Raw genomic sequence first — 13,795 nt, 5'->3', positions numbered from 1 at the left:
ATTAGGACAAATAAACAACAGCTAAAGAATTAAGGGTGGCAGTAAACTTACCTAATCACTGTTTTTGATTCACACAGAGTCAGATTAACAAAGATAAAAAGGGATCTTAAAGGTTGTTTTGGCCAACCACTTATTAAGTACTAGCTCCCTGTTAAATAGTCCCTGAGACTATTCTTACAGTGACTTAAACCCTCACAACCACTTCTAGAAGTGCGTGCATTTCATATTTGAACAGCTGTGTTTTCAACTTTTTCCATATATATATATATATATATTTTTTTTTAAGTTCATTTATTTTGAGAGCGAGAGTGTGCATGTGCGCTAGCAGGGGATGGCCTGAAACAAGAGGGAGAGAGAATCTGAAGCAGGCTCCATATGTCAGTGCAGAGCCCAACACCAGGCTCCATCCCATGAACCGCAAGATCATGACCTGACCTGAAATCAAGAGTTGGACACCCAACTGTGTCAGCTACCCACGTCTCTTGACTTTTTCCATATATTAATATCTGTCTGTAGCTTTTTTTTTTTTTTTTTTTTTTTTTGCTTGAACCTACCTGCTTCTAACTCTTCTTCCTGATGGCCGTTTTATTAAAGACTGATTTAACATCGGAGACTACCAATGCATTAAACTATATCCAGGCTAACATTTTTTTGGAGGGATGTAGAATCCAGATATAAGGCTTTTGCTTTACTTCTTATGGATTGTTGATTAGGAAAATTATTCACTGGTATTTTGGATTCAGATTTGTGGGTGTCTGCTCAAGCAAAGTTACATAAGGTGGAACACTACAGCAGCACATGTGCACCCTGTTCAGTTAAATAAATGCCAGAGAAGGCAAAGGCAGATCTGTTTATTTACATCCTCATTGCAGGCATTGGAAGGTTTTGCAGTAACAATAGGTAATTTATCTTCATGTTACGATGTTACTAATAGTTTTATGTTCTATATATTTCCTTGGACTCTGCATTTATAAAAATAAAGGCAGTTGCTAGACAGTGTTAACTAGTTAGCTCTGAATAAAATGTTTTCAACTACCTTTTTTTAAGCTTCTGGGTTTGTTAAAATGAAGAGTATCCTGAAACTGCAATGCAAACTTACTGTGAATCCAGATTTTCTTCATTCTGTGTAACCAACACATAGTATAGAAATAAGTTGCATGCTGAGGTCAATATAATTGAACTCTCCTCTTATAACCTTTGATTTAAAAAAAAATTTAGGGGCACCCGGGTGGCTCAGTCGGTTAAGCATCCAGTTTTGGCTCAGGTCATGATCTCACAGCTCAGGGGTTCAAGCCCCACGTTGGGTTCTGTGCTGGCAGCTCAGAACCTGGAGCCTGCTTCAGATTCTGTGTCTCCCTCTCTTTCTGCATCTCCCCCGCTCATACTCTGTCTCTCTCTCAAAAATAAATAAACCTTAAACAAATAAAAATAAAAAAGATTTAAACCTCAGTATTCTAAGACTGTTGATAAGACATTTTTTAGGATTAAAAAAAATTGTTTGACTATGCATGTATTTTCTTGGCTCAAAATTCAAAAAGTAAAAACTCTCCTATCTTAATGTATTCACTACCTGATTCCCTCCCTCAGAAGCGATCACTTTAATTAATATCTTCATTCTTACTAATACTTTTCTCTTCAAAGTAGAACCTCTACCCTTCTCCTAACTTGATTTTTATCCTCCTTTTGAGACCCTAAATGTTTTTTTTTTTCCTGTCTACAAAGTTGTTTTATTAATTTAGGAACATAAAAATGCACTGTGTATTCTATGGCATCTCTTGTAGTAAGCACTTTGGAATATTTAGATCTGCAAAAGCCTGTGAAAACTGAAACAGGGTAAAAGCTCATCTCCTGCCCATTTTTTTGGTAATAAAATGAACTAGGAGGATATAATGCTTTCCTCCTGAATATTCACTTTCTCTGTCTCCAGGTTGGAACAAGTCCACATTCTTTTTTTTCTTTTTCTTTTAAGGTGTGTGTGTGTGTGTGTGTGTGTGTGTGTGTGTGTGTGTGTGTGTTCGTGTTCTGCAGCCACCCAACTGGCCAGGGCTTCTTGTGTTCCAGTTCTTTGCATTCTAATTCAACTATACTTTTGAGGAAAATGTAATGTATGAAAACGAAGCACATGTATAAATGTTTAAATTCCTACAATTGTAGAGTACTTTTGATTGTGATTGTATAGTTATTTGTTTAATGAGTGAATCTAATCAGTTTAATTTTTATTAAACGAGAATGTCAAAGATTTGACACCTTTTTTTTTTTCTAGCTCACTTGTTTGTCAGAGCGGAACAATTGCAGTGTATACTAACAAATCTTTGAAGAGAGATAAAAAAGGAGTCTCTCTAGGTCTGCCTTACTTCCTAGGGAGGCTTTCTGTGCTCTAGCTACCCCATGTTGATTGGGGGAGGGCTGCCTACAATTGCTTTAAGAAAGAATTAGCACCACCAGAAGCAAGGCTTTTGGTCAGAACTACTCATTTCTTTAGTGCGATATCAGCCATGTAGATGAAACTGTTGTTGCAAATTACTGTATTGTGATAAAAGTTGAAGAACCACAGTTTGGGTATGATAAGGATGTGGACACAGCCATAAGCTAAGGAAAAAGTTCATCCAGTCTGGGATTGGACCTTCACGTTTTTGCCACTGTGTCTTTTAAGGTCATTGCTCAATTAAAATGACTTCAGAACCCTAGGATATTTGGGAGTAGGGGCAGTTGTTTTTCTAAATTATGGGATTGGAGTGGGTAGGAAGGAATTCTGGGTGCTGAGAACAAATTTTTCAGGAATGCGTACGTGTTTCTTGCCTGCTAACGGCCTCACACATGTACTTTAAAATTTTTTTAAGTTTTTTATTTTAATTTCAGTATAGTTAACGTACAGTGTTATTTTAGTTTCAGGTGTACAATATAATGATTCAACAATTCTATACATTACTCAGTGCTCATCATGACAAGTGTACTCTTAATCTCCATCACCTATTTTGCCCATGTCTCCACTTCCCCTCTGGTATCATCAGTCTGTTCTCTGTAGTTAAGGGTTTATTTTTTGGTTTATCTCGCTCTCCTTTTTAAAATTTTTTTCCTTTGCTTTTCCTTTTTTGTTTTGTTTCTTAAATTATGCATGAGTGAAACCATATGTTATTTTTCTTTCTCTGACTGGCTTATTTCACTTAGCTTTATGCTCTCTAGCTCCATCCATGTTGCAAATGGCAAGATTTCATTCTTTTTTATGGCTGAATAATATTCCATTGTGCATTATATACCACATCTTTATTCGTTCATCTATCAGAGGACACTTGGACTGCTTCCGTAATCTAGCTGTTGTAAATAATGCTGCAGTAAACATAGGGATTGCATGTATCTCTTTGAGTATTTTTGTATTTTGGGGATATATATCCAGTAGTGTGATTACTGGACCATAAGGTCGTTCTATTTTTAACTTTTTAGGAACCTCCGTACTGTTCTCCAGAGTGGCTGCACCAGTTTGCACTCCTACCAGTAGTGCACGAGGGTTCCTATTTCTCCACATTCTCTCCAACACCAGTTGTTGTGGTTTTGATTTTAGCCATTTTGACAAGTGTGAGGTGATATCTCATTGTATTTTGATTTGCATTTCCTTGATAGTGAATTGGGTTGAACATCTTTTCCTGTGTCTGTTGGCCATCTAGATTCTTTTAGAGAAATGTCTGTTCATGTCTTCCGCCTATTTTTAATTGGATTATTTGGTTTCTGAGTGTTGAGTTATATAAGTTCTTTTTTTTTTTTTTTTTTTTTTTTTTTTTTTTTTTTAAATTTTTTTTTCAACGTTTATTTATTTTTTTTGGGACAGAGAGAGACAGAGCATGAGCGGAGGAGGGGCAGAGAGAGAGGGAGACACAGAATCGGAAACAGGCTCCAGGCTCTGGGCCATCAACCCAGAGCCTGACGCGGGGCTCGAACTCACAGACCGCGAGATCGTGACCTGGCTGAAGTCGGACGCTTAACCGACTGCGCCACCCAGGCGCCCCGAGTTATATAAGTTCTTTACATATTTTGGATGTTAACCCTTTATAGGATATGTCCTTTGCAGATATTTTCTCCCATTCAGTAGGTTGTCTTTTAGTTTTCCTTCTTTTGCTCTACAGAAACTTTATATTTTGATGTAGTCCCAATAGTTTATTTTTGCTTTTATTTCTCTTGCTTTAGGAGACATATCTAGAATAAAGTTGCTACATCCCAGATTAGAGAAATTACTGCCTGTGTTCTCTTGTAGGATTTTTATGGTTCCAGATCTCACATTTAGGTCCTTAATTCATTATAAATTTATCTTTGTTGTGTATGATGTAAGCCAGTGGTCAGTATTTTGAATGTAGCCTTCCAGCTCTCCCAACACCATTTGTTGAAGAGGCTGTCTTTTTCCCATTGCATATTCTCTGAGGTTAATGGGTTCTTCAAAATAATGCTTCAGTTAATTTAGAACATTATATAAATTGAGTACTTGATTTTTTACCAACTGATATTTCTTTAGCTGCTAAGCTGTGCTGGGAGAATACAAATACTGGGCAACTTTTTATTTTATTTTATTAAAAAAAAATTTTTTTTTTTTTAACATTTATTTACTTCTGAGAGACAGAGCATGACTGGGGGGAGTGGCAGAGGGAGGCAGGGACACAGAATCCAAAGCGGGCTCCAGGCTCTGAGCTGTCAGCACAGAGCCCGATGCGGGGCTTGAATTCACGGACTATGACATCATGACCTGAGCCGAAGTCGGATGCTTAACTGACTGAGCCACCCAGGTGCCCCTGGGCAGCTTTTTAAAGAGGCATGTATAAATAAGTTACAATACAGTGATGTGTGCAGCATATCACTGACATACAAGGTCAGAGAAGGAATGTTTGTTTAATGCTTTTTTCTGGTTAAGTCCTGGTAAGGACTAATGCTGGTGGAAGATGATCTAAAGCTAGATTTTGCAAAATGAATAGTAGTAGCTCACTAGGTGGATGAGATTGGAGAAGGCATTCCAGCCAGAGGAATAAAAGGAGTAGAATGTGCAAAGGCAGAAGCTGTTAATGGTATGGTATGGGAAGTAGTGTGGTAGGAGCTGGGCTAGACAGGTAGGCAATTTATGAAGGGCTTTAGCATAGTTCTAAATGAGATGCATTTATCCCCTAGGACCTGGCAAAACAAATTAATGTGGGATTAGTGTGTAGAAAGACCACTTTGGCAGTATAGGGAATAAATGAGAACAGGATGAGATTAGGAAGCAAGGAGAGCAGTGAGAATTCTGTTTCAATAATTTGTGCAAGAGGGGTGCCTGGGTCGCTCAGTTGGTTGAGCGACCACTTCAGCTCAGGTTGACTTCAGCTCAGGTCAAGATCTTGCAGTTTGTGAGTTCCAGCCCCATGTCAGGCTCTGTGCTGACAGCTCAGAGCCTGGAGCCTGCTTCAGATTCTGTGTCTCCCTCTCTCTCTGCCCCCCTCCTGCTTGTGCTCTATCTCTCAAAAATAAATAATAATAAAACATTTTTAAAAATTAAAAATAGTTTGAGCAAGAAATATATGATGTGGTTAGCAAGGTTGAAATAGACATTCAAGGAATTAGGGTGTGGAATCAGTAGGAATTGGTAAATTTTATAACAGGACAAAAGAGCTAGTGGTTAAGTCTTTGGCATCATATATAGAACTAAGTTCAGGTCCAGCTTTGCTTTTATCAGTTGTATAACTTGGTGTCATTTATTTTAATAGATGCTCTTTCCTTATCTGTAAAATGAGTAGTTGAAAAATAGTGTAGTTGAAGCTTTAAGCAGCCTTCATTTAACTGACTTCCAGATTAATTGTTCCTCTCCATTCCCTCAATAAAACAGACTTACTTGATGTCCATGGTAAGCTCTCAGCTTGTTGACTTTCCTAGATAAGCAAAGTAAATGGAAAAAAAAAATTTCAAACCCTTTTTTTTTTAAATGTTTATTTTTGAGCAGGGGTGGGGGAGGCAGAGAGAGAGAGGGAGACAGAATCTGAAGCAGACTCCAGGCTCCATCCTGTCAGCTCAGTGCGTGGCTTGAACTCACAGACTGCGAGATCATGACCTGAGCCAAAATTGGACACTTAATCGACTGAGCCACCCATGAGCCCCAAAATGAAAAAATTAACGTCACAACAGGCCTCATACTTTATGATGCCATTTTTATAAAACATCCCAAATAGGTAAATCCACAGAGACAAAAAGATGAGTGGTTGTCAGAGGCTCTGTTGGGGAAGGGAGTGAGGTATGGGGAGTGGCTGCTACCAGGTATGACGTTTCTTTTTGGGGTGATGAAATGTTCTAAAATTAATGGCTGATAGAACTGTGTGTCACAACTCTGAATATAATCAAAACTACTGAATTATACACTTTGAAAGTAAATTTTCAAAGTGGTGTGTGAATTATATCTGAATAATGTTGCCCTAGAAAATATTAATAATACACACACCACTTTGACATTTCTGCAGTTGTCCAGTATGTCATTTTATAACTTCTCTTCTTCCAGTATAGGATCATGCATTACATTTGATTATCATGTTTAATTACCTGCTTATTTTTTTGAGAGGTTACAGTAAGAATTGTATAAATGGTTAGACCCATTGAAAATGGGAAGTGTTTTTCTTCAGTCTTTGTTAAACATGGAGAATGGATCCATGTTATTTTAGATGTATACAAAATAAAATGTCTGATTAAATTAAAATGGCTTTTTACATGGATCTCTAAACTTTTATTTTATTTTGTTTTATTTTATTTTCAAGTATATTGATTTATTTTGAGAGAGACAGAGAGAGCATGAGCAGGGGAGGGGCACAAAGAGAGGGAGAATCCCAAGCAGGCTCCACATTGTCAGCACAGAGCCCATCGTGGGGCTCGAACTTATGAAGAAACTGTGAGATCATGACCTGAGCCAAAATCAAGTTGGACACCTAACTAACAGCCACCCAGGCACCTCTGGATCTAAGCTTTTAATGAAGGTTACTTAAGCAAGCTAGCATTTTGGGATATTTAAGGTGTGTTTTAAAAAATAACTTTTAGAAACTTCTTGAAGTGTGAATACTTGTTTGAATGGATTTGAAGTAACCGGAGGACTCTACATAGATTTTAAATTTTTTTTTTTTCAACGTTTATTTATTTTTTGGGACAGAGAGAGACAGAGCATGAACGGGGGAGGGGCAGAGAGAGAGGGAGACACAGAATCGGAAACAGGCTCCAGGCTCTGAGCCATCAGCCCAGAGCCCGACGCAGGGCTCGAACTCAACGGACCGCGAGATCGTGACCTGGCAGAAGTCGGACACTTAACCGACTGCGCCACCCAGGCGCCCCTCTACATAAATTTTAAAGATACTGATGGTGGTTTTGTATATAAATGTTTTACCAAATCTTGGCAATTGGCCTAAATGACACTATCATATATTCTTTTAAGCACCCAAAGTTATCTAGATGTGGTGTTAGCAACCATTTTTACATAGGAAGACAGGGAAAGGTAGAATGGTAAAATGCTGAAATATTAGTTTTATTTTGTGATTCTAGTAGACTTTGGTATTAGAGAAATTTTCTACATGTAATAATTGCCATATTAATATTGGTATAAAATGTCTTTGGATGTGATAATTTGTGTATTAAAGAGTAGCCTGTGAAGAAATTGTGTGGCATGGTTACAGAAGTGCTTGCCATATCTGTAACTGTTAATGGTATTAAAAATACTGATTACTGCAGTGGTACTATTTCTACTTGAAAGAAAAGAAATCAAAATTTAGTTTATTTGGGTATGTGTTTGGGAGGACTGTAGACCTGAAGTTCAGGCATTTTGCTTACAGATTATAGATAGATATATTTTCTTCTGGTTTCCCCCTTCCCTTTATATACCTTGATTTTAATTTTTATCAAGTCTGTCTATCTGGCCTTTGCCGCTGTGGCCCATTGATCTGTCCATCTGTCTGTTACAGTGCATATTGGGTACTTCCAGAAGTATGAATTCAGTGATGCAAAGGACAGGCGGGCTGCAGCAGCAAAGGTAGGACAGAATCATTCCAAAGACAAGTCATTAAAGGACCATTAAATACACATATGTGCAAGCACACTTGGCAGCAAGTACAGTACCTCATTATTTTAAGGGCCTACCATTTATCCTGTAAATCTTGAGGACAAGCCTCTTGAGGACAAGCCTGTTCTGACATGACAGACTTGATATATCCATTTATAAAGGGTACAGTTTTGTGTTTTTTAAACCAGAAGCTTACTCGGCACTTAGGCAATAGTAAATTGGTGTGTGCCGTTGTCTTTTTTTTTTTTATTTTTTTAATGCTAAATAATAGAAGAAATGATTACATGGAGGGTATTCATGCTGTTTGCTTGATTCATGGGCCTGGTTGGTTAATTTTCAGAAACTATGATGACAGAGGACCCATTTGTAAAACTGGGAGGAAAAGGAGGAAAGCTAGATTGATCTGGCCATGTGTGTATATGTATAAAATATACATTAATATTTATATATCTGATTCTGGAATATTTTGATGGAAATACTTTGAATCTTCCAGGCTTAACTTCTGGAAGGAAGTTTAAACATTTCTATTTAAATGTTTGTACCATTTGCTTAGATATTTGTATCCATTTGCTTGTAAAATGATAGCAATTACAATACCAGTACCTGGCTTTCTTTTTTTAAATGCTATATTAGAATGAGAGAGCAACAGTGTTTTTTATACTGAATTCCAAGACAAAATCACAGGCAAATTTTAAGAACTCAGGCAGTATAATGCAAATGTTTGAAGAAAGAAATGGAAAGCTTACATCGAAGGTAAAGTATTAGGTTGCTTCTTTATATTACTCTAGTATTGGCTGACAAAGTAAGATTGTAGGGTTAGCTGCATGATACAGATATGTGCATCATTTTCTTTGTGGATATACTTCTAAAAGGAAGGGGCTCTGTTTTTCTAAATAGGTTAATACAGTGCTTTTTAAGGCTTCCCGAATGAAAAGGCAGATACAGGTTTGTATCTGGTTTTCAATGAAGATTGCTGGATTTTCAAAATGACTATAAAACCTAAGATCTTAAGTATCTGCTGCCTAAATTTTGGCCCAAAAGGCTGAGGTTAGTAGTTAATACTTAATAAACTATATATTATATTGAGGAGAACTAGTCTGCATTCTCTTAAATGTGGAAATGTATTTCAAAGTTTCATGGTATACCATAGTAGAGGTTTTTTTGAATCAATTGTGTTGAAACAAGATGTTTTGGTATTTAAGATGGCTCTTTTTTTGGTCTTGGAATCCTTTTTAGTTAACTTTTTTACTCTCTTATTCCATACTTAGCCCTTTCTTCCAAATGTATTTTATGTATTTCACAGTCTAAAGAGAGCATAAATCATTGCTTACCTTGTATGGCAATATTAAAATGAATATTTGTCACGAGCCTATAATTTCTTTAAAACTGTCAAATCTGGATTAATATAAAGCAAACTAATGTAAAGCAAACTAGGGTCATTCTAATTCTGGCTCTGCCACTGTTGACATTTCAAAAGTAATTTCTAGTTTTTAGTTTTTTTTCCCCTTTTATTTATTTCTTTAATTAATTAATTTTTAAATTTACATCCAAGTTAGCATATAGTGCAACAGTGATTTCCGGAGTAGATTCCTTAATGCCCTTACCAATTTAGCCCATCCCCCCTCCCACAACCCCTCCACCAACCCTCTGTTTGTTCTCTATATTTAAGAGTCTCTTACGTTTTTGTCCCCCTCCCTGTTTTTATATTATTGTTGCTTCTCTTCCCTTAGGTTCGTCTGTTTAGTATCTTAAATTCCTCGTATGAGTGAAGTCATATAATATTTGTCTTTCTCTAATTTTGCTTAGCATAATACCCTCTAGTTCCATCCACATAGTTGCAAATGGCAAGATTTCATTCTGTTTGATTGATGAGTAATACTCTATTGTATATATATACCACATCTTCTTTATCCATTCATCAGTCAGTGGGCATTTGGGCTCTTTCCATACTTTGGCTATTGTCGATAGCATTGCTATAAATGTTGGGTTGCATGTGCCCCTTCAAAACAGCATACCTGTATCCCTTGGATAAATATCTGCTAGTGCAATTGCTGGGTCATAGGGTAGTTCTATTTTTAATTTTTTGAGGAACCTCCATACTGTTTTCCAGAGTGGTTGTACTAGTTGCATTCCCACCAGCAGTGCAAAAGAGATCCACTTTCTCCGCATCCTCACCAAAATCTGTTGTTGCCTGAGTTGTTAATGTTAGCCATTCTGACAGGTGTGAGGTGGTATCTCATCATGGTTTTGATCTGTATTTCCCTTATGAGCGATGTTGAGCATTTTTTCACGTGTCAGTAGCCATCTCGATGTCTTCTTTTGAGAAGTGTCTATTCATGTCTTTTGCCCATTTCTTCACTGGATTATTTGTTTTTTGGGTGAGTTTGATAAGTTCTTTATAGATTTTGGATACTAACCCTCGTCTGATATGTCGTTTGCAAATATCTTCTCCCATTCCGTCGGTTGCCTTTTGGTTTTGCTGATCATTTCCTTCACTGTGCAGAAGGTTTTTATTTTGAGGAGGCCCCAATAGTTTATTTTTGCTCCTGTTTCCCTTGCCTCTGGAGATATGTTGAGTAAGAAGTTGCTGAGGCCAAGGTCAAAGAGGTTTTTGCCTGCTTTCTCCTCTAGGATTTTGATGGCTTCCTTTCCTACTTTGTTTTTGTTTTTTTAATTTTTTAAATGTTTATTTATTTTTGAGAGAGAGAGAGAGAGAGAGAGATAGAAAGAGAGCACAAGCAAGGAAGGGCAGAGAAAGAGAGGGAGACACAGAATCCCAAGCAGGCTCCAGGCTCTGAGCTATCAGCACAGAGCCTGATGCAGGGCTCCAACTCATGAACCATGAAATCATGACCTGAGCCAAAGTCAAATGCCCAGCCGACTTTGCCACCCAGGTGCCCCATCCTTTCTTACATTTAGGTCTCTCATCCATTTTGAGTTTTTGTGTATGGTGTAAGAAAGTGGTCCAGGTTCATTTTTCTGCATGTTGCTGTCCAGTTTTCCCAGCACCGTTTGCTAAAGAGACTGTCTTTATTCCACTGGATATTCTTTCCTGCTTTGTCAGAGATTAATTGGCTACATGTTTGTGGGTCTATTTCTGGGTTCTATTGAGTGTCTGTTTTTATGCCGGTACCATACTGTGTTGATCATTACAGCTTTGTAATACGTCTTGAAGTCTGGGATTGTGATGCCTCCTGCTTTGGTTTTCTTTTTCAAGATTGCTTTGGCTATTCGGGGTCTTTTCTGGTTCCATACAAATTTTAGGATTGTTTGCTCTAGCTCTGTGAAGAATGCTGGTGTTATTTTGATAGGGATTGCTTTTCCCCTTTTAAGATGCATGTTGGTTATTAATGTCTTCTTTGAAAGGGATTGTTAGTAAGGGTGTGAAGATGGGAACTATTTAACTGGATCTAGATCATTGCTAAGATTTGATTTTTTTTTTTGTTTTTTTTTTAATAGCGTTTTGGGCTCTGACTTCGGCTCAGGTCATGATCTCGCAGTTCACGAGTTCAAGCCCCGCATTGGGCTCTGTGCTGACAGCTCAGAGCCTGGAGCCTGCTTCGAATTCTGTGTCCACTTCTCTCTCTGCCCCCCTGCTCACACTCTCTCTCGCTCGCTCTCAAAAAAATAAAAATAAAAAAATAAAAACATTAAAAAAAATTTAAATAGTGTTCTTATGTCAATAAACACGAATCCAAAGTTGAAATGTATTTTATTTTAGAAGAAAAATAATGTTATATTGGTGTTCTTTCCTGCTTCCTGCTCCAGTTTAGTTTATTCTGCAAGTTGCTATTTTTTCCTTCAGTATTACTGTGGATTTAAAAATTGTACAGTATTTTCTAATAGGACATATCAGTTTATCTTTTTTCTTATTGTTGGGCATTTTGTTCACTCGTATTGTGTGTCTTCTTCCTATCATTCCCTTCCTTTTACTTTCTTGACCTAACCTAACCTTCAAAGTGGGTTTGTTGGACTTTGGGTATAGACATTCATAGTTTTTATAAATAAGATGGAATGTTTTCAAAGGTTATTGAGTTTATCTTTTAACCAGTAGTGTGTGAACTGTCATTTTCTTTGCTCTTTTGCTGACACAGTATATTAAGAATCTTTAAATTTTTCATTAGTCTGATAAAATATTATTGGTTTTAACTTAACATTTCTCTGAACTGTCTTTTAATTTAATGTTTATTTATTTTGAGAGAGAGTGCAAGTGAGGGATGGGCAGAGAGAGAATCCCAAGCAGGCTTCATGCTGTCAGTGCAGACAGAGCCTGATGCAGGGCTCAATCCCCTGACCCTGGGATAATGACCTAAGCCAAAACCAAGAGTTGGACGCTTAACTGACTGAGCCACCCAAGCGCCCCATCAAGTGTCACTTCAAGAAAAAATAAATCAAGCTATGAGCAAATTAAGACTTGACTATGATCACAAAACAAAATGACTTTTTTTAAATCACAAGTTGGAGAAAAGAGCCAAGGTAACAATCGTATATTAAGAACTCGTGGGGCGCCTGGGTGGCGCAGTCGGTTAAGCCTCCGACTTCAGCCAGGTCACGATCTCGCGGTCCGTGAGTTCGAGCCCCGCATCAGGCTCTGGGCTGATGGCTCGGAGCCTGGAGCCTGTTTCCGATTCTGTGTCTCCCTCTCTCTCTGCCCCTCCCCCGTTCATGCTCTGTCTCTCTCTGTCCCAAAAATAAATAAAAACGTTGAAAAAAAAAATTTTTAAAGAACTCGTGATGAGGGGTGCCTGGGTGGCTCAGTTGGGTCCCACTCTTGGTTTCCATTCAGACCATGATCCCAAGGTCATGAGATTGAGCCTTGTGCTGTCAGTGCAGAGCCTGCTTGGGATTTTCTCTCTCTCTCTCTCTCTCTCTCTCTCTCTCTCTGCCCCTCCCCCCTGCTCTTGCTCTCTCTCAAAATTAAAAAAAAAAATGACACTATTGAACAGTGTTTGTTTTTATGACAGCCCAAATAGTGTATTATGATTATTATGCTCTTTTTTTTTTTTTTTTTTTAAACAGGCTTAATGCCAAATACTCTGGACCTTCCCCGAGAACAATGCTTCTGATATCAAGGTCATTTGGATTGTATTTACACTTCTGGAGCCCTCCATCCTGCTGTTGTAATCACTAACTCTTCCCACTAACTCTTGAATTGGACCCTTTTTCTTAGACTTGTGTCTTTTCTTGATTTAATCTCATTTTGCTGGGCTACATCCTTAATTTAACTCCCATGTAACTTTATGATGTTACTCATTGTGGCCCTGATAGTGTCTTTAATTTGTCTTCAAATTTGGTTGCTAGATGGGCTAGCTGGAAAAGTCTGGATTGAATGTTGATGAAAGATAACTGCCTTCTGCAATTACTGTTGCTAATAAGTCCAATACCAGTCTGGTTCTCGTTTCTTGATGACTTTTTTTTTTTTTTTTTTTTTTTAAGTTTCAGCCTTTTCTCTTTATTCTTGGTTATTTCAAGTCTCTTCATTGTGTTGGGCCTTAGTGGACCCTTTTAACTGGGAGATTTGTGTCCTTTATTTATTTTAATGTTTATTTACTTTTTTTGAGAGAGAATGCATGCACATGGGTGGGAGGAGGGGCAGAGAGAGGCAGAGAGAGAATCCCAAATGGGCTAGTTGCCCGAATTCACCAACATGAGATCATGACCTGAGCCGAAATCAAGAGCTGGACACTTAACTGACCAAGCCACTCAGGCACCCTCAGATTTGTGTCCTTTTAAAGCTTTGAGAAATGAACTTATAAT

General features: G+C 37.8%; 1 protein-coding gene across 1 annotated transcript in view; it reads left to right on the top strand.

The window, feature by feature from the left end:
* Positions 1–13,795, top strand: part of ARIH1 (ariadne RBR E3 ubiquitin protein ligase 1) — a 122,763-nt gene that overhangs the window by 20,767 nt on the left and 88,201 nt on the right. The window lies entirely within an intron of this gene.

Source organism: Prionailurus bengalensis, chromosome B3, assembly GCF_016509475.1.
Source record: "Prionailurus bengalensis isolate Pbe53 chromosome B3, Fcat_Pben_1.1_paternal_pri, whole genome shotgun sequence".
NCBI classification, from domain to species: domain Eukaryota; kingdom Metazoa; phylum Chordata; class Mammalia; order Carnivora; family Felidae; genus Prionailurus; species Prionailurus bengalensis.
Note: the sequence above shows the minus strand (reverse complement) of the source record. Positions and strands in the feature narration are given on the sequence as shown.